This window comes from Sciurus carolinensis, chromosome 7 (assembly GCF_902686445.1).
Source record: "Sciurus carolinensis chromosome 7, mSciCar1.2, whole genome shotgun sequence".
Lineage (NCBI taxonomy): Eukaryota > Metazoa > Chordata > Mammalia > Rodentia > Sciuridae > Sciurus > Sciurus carolinensis.
The window spans coordinates 18123969-18132568 of NC_062219.1; positions in this window are offsets into that span (position 1 = coordinate 18123969).

The following is an 8600-nucleotide window of genomic DNA, read 5'->3' on the forward strand; positions in this document are numbered from 1 at the left end:
CCATTGTCAGAAACTGCTTCATTTCAAGTTCACAGACGACTTTTCTTCTGTTCTGTGTTTTCAAATGGCAGTGACCTCTCAGGCTATGATTCACTTGAACCCTGAAAACTAACCCCAGCTGAAGGGTAGGGAGTAAACAGAAGAAGGCTGGACACACCTGAAGCAAACAGTTTTCCCTGCCTGGCAATCAAAGGCCAACCAAGTGCATTTTTATTTTCCATGGACAGTGTTATAATAGGGTTTTAATTGCTTTAATCATTTACATATAGACATGACACAGAAAAGAAACTCTTTGATTGCTGCCAACATTTAGGGTAAAGAAAAGAATGCCTAGATCAGGATGTTCAGTTGGTAGAGCTGAATATTTATGGAATATAAAGGAGTAATATTTAGAAAATCTTGACTTTCCTCTCTGTGAAGAAGTCAAGACATCCCAAAGTCACAAAGGAATTGGATTACATAGTTCTCTACCTCCTTAAATCTTTTCTTGAATTTCACCTTCTCTGACAGCTTATGGCTACCCAACTTAAAATGTTACTTATCCTTTCCACCCTTTCTAACACAAAAACTGAAATGTGTTCCCCACTCTTTTTTCCTGCCTGCTTTCTCTTCCAGACACTTGTGCCATCTACCCTACTTTGCACTCATCTGTGTGTATGTGGCTGGGCTGTTCAGCAGGGACTTGAGTTCTTTGTTCAGTGCTGTTTCCTCCATGGTGCCTGGCACGTGGCAGATGCTGAGCCAGTTCTCACAGGTACCGGGTGAAAGAATTCTCAAGGGAAGCATCAACTGCACACGTAATTCAGCCATCGAGATGATGACTTCCTGGAAGTGCTAGTCTGTGAACAGGGTGAGTCTGAGTTTGTCACTGTGGAGGAATTATGGGTGGGTCCTTTGCCTCTGTGGGTTCAGTTTCTAGTTTTTAACATGGAAAAGAACCTAGAACGTCTTTAAAGTCCTTCCCAACTCCAATAGCAAGCCATACATTTGTTGACACATTCCTGATCTGCAAGGAACTTGAAGCCCAAATTCTTGGTGAAAATATAGATGGTGTTATTTATTGCTGCATTTTGTCCCTATCATACATTCTATAATACTGGATGCAAGTTAGAGTTCAAAAGATAGGTGGGTAGTTTAAAACACAACAATAGGCAGAATAAAATAACAGAATGAAGTGGAGTAAAAAGGAGAAAAAAATAAATGAATAAAATTGTGGGGGAAATATTACATTATACCAGGGGAAGCACATAGAAAGGACTACATCAAGAGATGAATTTCTCACCTGTGTGCTGATTACAGTCACACCACAAATCACAATTTACAACATGGCTTTTGCAAATGGACTTAGTGCATTGAATTTTTCTAATAGATCAGGTTTTTAAATGACTTTGGAATCATCAATAATAATAATAAAAACTTAACATGTGGACCTCGAGATTACTGTCTTGCTATAGAACAGGGTAATTTCACTTTCTTAAAATAAATGATCCTCTGTGAGCTCCTGCAAGACTCATGAAGGCCTCTTCACATCGATTCTCCTTTTTTACACACTTTTTTGTTTTTCTCCAATCATAAGTCAATGCACTGATGGAATTTCCTCTTGCATATAAAGTGACTGGTGCCATGGACGTATTTACTGTCACTTTTATAAAAAGACTATATATTTTCAGCCATGACAAGAGACCAGCTGGCTAATTTAGAGTGCCTGCTGAACATTTGAGGAAAAGTAATCATTTTATTTTTTCACTGGCATATTTAAAAGGCGCATACTGAATATGAATGATTATAAATATCAGAATTGTACAGATGTACAGGGGGGGTGGTTTCCAAATGTTTTCTTAAGAAACACAGCAATTCTCTCCACAACTCTGGGGTGGTTTTGAGCTGAGCAATTTAGAAATGCTTATTTTTAAAGCAACAAATAACAGTTGGCCAAAACTGAGGATGTGATGTTTTACATTTTAAAAGAATCATTTTACTGTTAGTAATTCATTATATAATTACCAAAGAAAATTTTATTTATTATTATGACATATGGTTTCTAAAGATAATAGTCTAACTATTAGTAAACACAGTTCCTTTACTGATTATTCAACAATTCAATGTGTGAAATTTCATTATTATTTTCACACTCTGGTGCTTAATTTCAGCAATCCTCTTATGTCTCTGAGTACAAGATCACAATATAATTCACTGAGTATGAGATGAAAATATTGGAAATTTTATTTAGATTTATTTCATTTCATCCTTTTCAATTTCTACTTTTTAAGTTATAAGTGAAAAATGCTACTGTAATACATTATATGTACACAATCTATAAATGAGCAAACACACATTCATTGGCAAATGCATGATCAAAAATATACAAAAACAGCGAAAAGAGAAAACAAAATAAAACAAACAAACAAAACCAGTCTACTGCTCTGGAAAACAGCCTGAAAAACTGTCATTTCTGTTTGCTTATCAAAAGTATTTGATATGTTAAATATGTTTTAGTGATTGATTGCTGTCAAACACTAAACATATTCAACATTATCAAATACTCTTTATGTGACTGGCATTATGCTAGGCCAATTACTAAGAGGAAAATATAAGGCCTATGGTTAAATAAACTACATGTCATAAAATGAAATAAAATCAAATAATGTAGCACAAGGACCCCATGGCACTTCTCCAAAGGTCCTATTATGTGGCCATCTTGGATACATAAGACCCCTAAAGCCAGGCTTCTGTGATACCAAAATAGATACGTCAGTCCTCATTTAGAAATAGTATTCTCCAGGTTTTGGCTCAAGTGTTTTGCTTGTTGTCTTTTCCAATGAGCTTGATTGTCTGCTTTTCTAGAACTAGAATCAGCAAGTCAGAATGGGTTAGAGGGCCTAAAATTAAGAAAGCAGCCGAAAATCAAGAGGATATTTTATAAACAATAACTGTTATCTTACCTCATATTAGAAACTGACCAGAAATGGATATGTTATCTGTATGTAAAGTCTAAAACTATACCAGTTCTACAAGAAATTACAAAATAATATCTTTGTAACTTTGGTGTTAGCAATTTTTTTTTTTTTTTTTTTTTTTTTTTTTGGTACTGGGTATTGAATCTAGGGGCTTTTATCACTGAGCAACATCCCTAGCCCTGTTCTATATTTTATTTTGAAATGGTCTCACTGAGTTGTTTAGGGCCTCACTAAGTTGTTGAGGCTGGCTTTGAACTCAGTCCTACTACCTCAGCCTCCCGAGTCTCTAGAATTATAGGTGTGTGCCACCATGCCCAGTTAGCAACTAATTTTTCAATGTGACACAAAAAGCATGAACCATAAAGGAAAACTTTTATCAATTAGACCTAATTGAAAGGTGAAATTTTGCTCTTTAAAGTACACCGTTAGAAAATGAAAAAGAACATCACAGGAGAAAATAGTCGTAATAGATAAGTGGCACAAAAAACCCATGTAGAGAAGTTATATAAAAATAACTTTAAAAATAAAAAAAAGATTAAAATTCCAACTAAACTGGTCAAAGGTTTGGATGGACATTTCACAATAAAAGAAATGTGATTGTCCACTAAGCATACAAAATATGCCCAATATTATTTGTCATCAAGGGACTACAAATTAAAACCACAATGATATATTAATGTACATCCTTAGAATATCTTAAAAAAAAAAAGACCAATCACACCAAGTGTTGGTGAGGATGTGGTGAACTAGAATGTTCATCCTACTGCTGGTGGGAAGGTAAAATGGTACAGCTACTTTAATAAACATAAAATGATCACATAATCCAGCAATTCTACTCCCAGATATTTTTCCCAAAGGCAGGAAAATATATGATGTCCACTTCAAGTCATTTAGACAAACAGTCACAGTAGTTTCAATTCAAATAACCAACAACTGGAAATAACCCAAATGTTCAACAGATGAAATGGATAAATATATTGCGATATATACATACCACGGAATCTCTTTAGTTAAAAAAAAATGTAACTATTGGCATCCTAGACATAAGCCACAACCTGGATGAATCTTATAAGCATAATGCTGAGAGAAAGACGCTAGACCCAGAAGCACAAAAGAGAACATATTATGTGATCCATCCCCACTTAGTGGTTGCTTAGGTTTTGGGAAGATGAAGGAATGGGTGAAAAGGCACACAGGAAACTTTTGGGAGGTGTTTGGAATTTGCTATCTTTTTTTTTTTTTCTTTTTTCTTTTGTGGTGCTGGGGACTGAACCCAGGACCTTGTGCTTGACAGGCAAGCACTCTACAAACTGAGCTATATCCCCAGTCCTGGAAATTTACTATCTTGTCTTCACTGTGGTACCATGCAAATGTCATCATGTTCAGAGTGTGATAGGTGCACCATTGATAGAGTGTAAATTACAGCACAATAGGGATGATTAGAAAAAGTAGAGGAGGAGGCAGAAAAACCTTTACAATGTATATAAGCTTTAATTACAAAAAATGAGGGAATCAGTGCATTCACAGTGGTCATAAAGTAGCTCATATGGTAAAAGCAAAGCCTCCTCAGCTCAGCCACCTGCAGTGTGACTCTGGCTGGGCAAGTTTCTTATTCCCTCTCTCAGTTGGTATCTATTATAAAGTAGAATGAGAACAGTACTTACTCCATAGAGTTGTTGTGAGAATTAATGAGAAAATGCATGTGAAGTATTTCTCAGTAATTAAGTCCTATTATTTTCAGTAACTGCTGGGAGAATCATATCACATATTTAATGCTGAGTAAAACTCAGAGTTATAAAGAGATCAAATTAAATTCAACTTCGTGTTGGTTAAGAAATATGGTATAAAGGAAACACACTTTTATAAACGAGTCACCCTGGTTCTTCTTTAAATGACATTTTTAACTTTCCATCAATTTCTAATTCATAATTACAAAATTTAATTCCTTTCATTCTAATTCAGAAGGTTCATGAAGCAAGAAATACCAGGAGTAGCCACTGGCTCACATAGTACCAGTTTCTAGAGGATGCTTACAAACAGGCACTAATTGAATGCATGGAGGATCGCTGGTCTGTGGGCTGCCTGTGGTTGACCATGGCCGTGTGTGGTCTATTGTAGTACTCGCATTTTAATTTTATTTTTAATTTGTGAACCCCACTCACCACTAGAATCCTTATTAAAAAATCCCAGTAGATGAAATAGACAAAACTCTACCCTCCATGAGGACTGCGCCAGCCCACCCACCCTGCCCTCCAGTGGCAGCCAACGAGAAAACTTCTCAACATGGAGTTGGTCCTAGTAAGGAGTCCTGAAAGACTGGCAGGAATTCCACAGGGAAGGTGGAAAGACTGATGAGAGCAGGAAGAACATACAGAATGTAAAGCAAAGCCTGGTGGTGGGGCTCCATCTAAAGTGCTTTTCAAACATACTCCTTGACTTCCTGCTTCACCCTTAAGTCTCGTTTCTACTTTCAAAGCCTAGGAAGTCCCAGTACTGTTTCTTCCCTGATGTCTTGTCTGACTCTCCCAGATTTCTGTGACTTCACACTGTCATGGCACCTATTACATTTCATCAAAGAGAAGATGCCAGAGATGCAAGACACATCATTCTTTTATGCATCAAAAAATGTTGCAGTTAAATATGAGATAGTGTTTTCTTCATTTCAAATTCTTATTTTAATTTGCTGAATGAACTCCTCTTAGGATTACATAGACTTGGAAGACATGTAACTGGTGATCGTGAATTTGACCTCTGTAATTCCTTTAACATTGACGACATAGTTCATGAACACCAGGGTTTAATTAGCATAACCTTGTAGTTTCATTTTTTTTTTTTTTTTTTTTTTTACCCTGACCCAATCACACTTTGCTGGAAGTTAGAAGGCTTCTGTTTAGTCAGCAGGAAGTATAATGGAAGTTCAGGGCTGTAGTGTGAAGTCCTGCACAATGAATGAATTGGTAATGCCAGCTTCTTGTCACTTTGACATTTCTTTCATCTTGTGGCAGATTGTATTTTCCAAACACAGCTGCAATAGTAGCTTGCAGACCATATGCTTTTCTAGAAACTTATGACTCCCCAATCCCGAGGTGAAGTTAATCCCCCTCCCCTTGAATCTAGGTAGCCGCTGACTCACTTGTAGCAAAAAGAGTGTAGAAGTGATATCCCACAATTCTAGAAGCCAGGTGGTAAAAGGTGATCAGCTTCCATCTTGCTCCATTGAATACTTACTCTGGCCTTCCTCTGCCATGTCAACAGGCTGGCTGTTCTGGGACTGTCAAGAAGCTTCACAGCTCAAAGCAACCCATGCAGAGAGACCACAGGGAGAGGCTCAGAACTTCACAGACAGGAAGCTGCCCTACCAGGCTCCAGCTGCTTCACCTACCAGCTGTCTCCCCTCCATTCCTCTCCTAACTGTAACTATTCGAAAGAGCTGGAGCCAGAACTTATAATAAATGATTGGTATTATTTTAAGCCATCACATTTTGGAGTGATCTGATATGTAGTAAGAGAGGACTAGAAATATATCTATTCCCAGGAATTTGGCTATTTCTCATACCCATTGTTACATTCCTTGATCTGTACTAGACAATCCTATTTCAGTTATCTTGGGAATAAGAATAATTGTCTGCATCTACTTCTGGTTGCTGGCTATGTACCATACTTGGGTTGCTGCTCACACACAAAATATGGACTTGTGGTCATATTACTTCATTAATATAATTGTTTGCTTCATTAACATAACATACATGCCTCAGCACTATTTCATACTTTTTTTTCCAATGAGAAATCATATTTTTCAGAAGACATTTTAAATGGTGCTACAACTTGATAGTATCCAAATGAACACAACCCAAATGAAATAAAGAACAACCATGATCAAGGTCAAGAATGTGCATAGTTGCAACTATGTCAAGATGGCCACTTGGCCATGGATGAAAAGATACTGCCAAAATACACATCCCGATTTTGAGGCATTAAGATCTTAATTTTAGAATTACAGTTAGGGAAATTTGTCTCTGTTCATCTCTCATGACACAAATCACATATAATCTTTGTCTTGTATTCTAGGTGTTTGTACACATCAGCATCATTAGTACTAACTACTCAGACCATTTTATTTCTCTCATTCTCTACAGTTTGAAGCTTCACACTCAGCACATTGCCTTGCCTGGGGAATCAATTATCAGAGAGACACCACTTGGATATCAAGCTTTATGACCCTGAATCACCAGATCTGGTACTCAGATTTGTTGGGCAATTCTCTGCTCACGTCCTTCTGACTGTGAGTTTCATCCCTCGCATTTTCTGTTCCAAACTTTTCTTGCTTTCCTTCGTTTCCCAAGCTCATTTCCACCAGCTTGAGGATTAAGAAGTAAAATGAGGAAATAACCAAGATTTGATGGCAAGCCATGTGGAAGGTATGACTGTGCGGTCTTTAGTAAGCCACTTCAGGTCTTAAATATTCAGGTGAACTAGAGTATTCCCTTTCTGGAGGGCCTGTAGTAGGACGTAGGTAAGAGTTTATGTGAAGTGCCCGATATCCAAGTGACTAGCAAGGGTAACACTAGTCCTATTTGTAGTTCCTCTCTCCAGTCTCTGATTTGCTGGAGAAGATAAAAATACTCTCAATTTTTCTTCATTCCATTTAAAAATTTACCTATATCTTTAACCCACTTAACTTTATTGCCTCTTATCTCATAAACAATGCCCCTATTCCACCAGAGAGAGTGACCATAACTTTGCAGGATCTGAGTTTTTTTGATAGATAGATGAGGAACAACAAAAGTGCCCGCTCAGAGGGCTGTTCATGAGGATTTAAGGAGTAAACACATCTTAAAAACTGAAGCCATCTGCTGGCATACAGTAAGTGTTAAGCAAATGTTCAGTAGTCTTCAATCTTGAATTTCTCACACTTTTCCTGGGGAAGTCCATAGGACCAGTTTATGGCTAAATCAAAGGTGGAAAATAAGAGGAAGATGATGTGCCACAGGTTGAAGTATGTTTAAAGTATTAGAAAGAAGAGACAGATATGGCTGGGAAAGAGACTAAAGGGATTCCTCTGTCACTAAGTGAGGGTAGATGTTTCCTTCAGGTTACTACTGTCATCACTGTGGTCTTTTCCATCTCCATATTTTAAAACCTAATGAAAATTATACCTTAAATACAACTAAGTTGATATTGGTGCCATACCCTTCAACCTCCAGAATCGAGCTAAATAAACTTCCTTTAAAAAAAAATGTTAGCTTGAATCAGTTATTTCATTATAGTAACAAAAGTATACAGACATACTTTCTAAAAAAATTTAAAATTTATCATTATTTAAATTTTGCAACTGATTCATTTCCCCCCTATGCCTTTAAGCTTGACTAATGTGGGTTTAAAGCCATAGTTGCTACCTTGCAAAAGTTACTCTACCTTACTATATAATTGTTTACTTCATATATGTTACTGTTTAGAAGTAGACAGAAGATTAAGTGAGATAAGGTTTAAAACAGGTAAAACTGTACATGGAATATAATAGGTGATTTAACAAAGCTTAATTTCATGGCAAACTTTCCTAATTCCTCTTGATATATATTGTTTTTTCTTTTAGGATGGGGACTGCACTATGAGGAGAATTTTAGAATGCTGTTATCTGGGCAT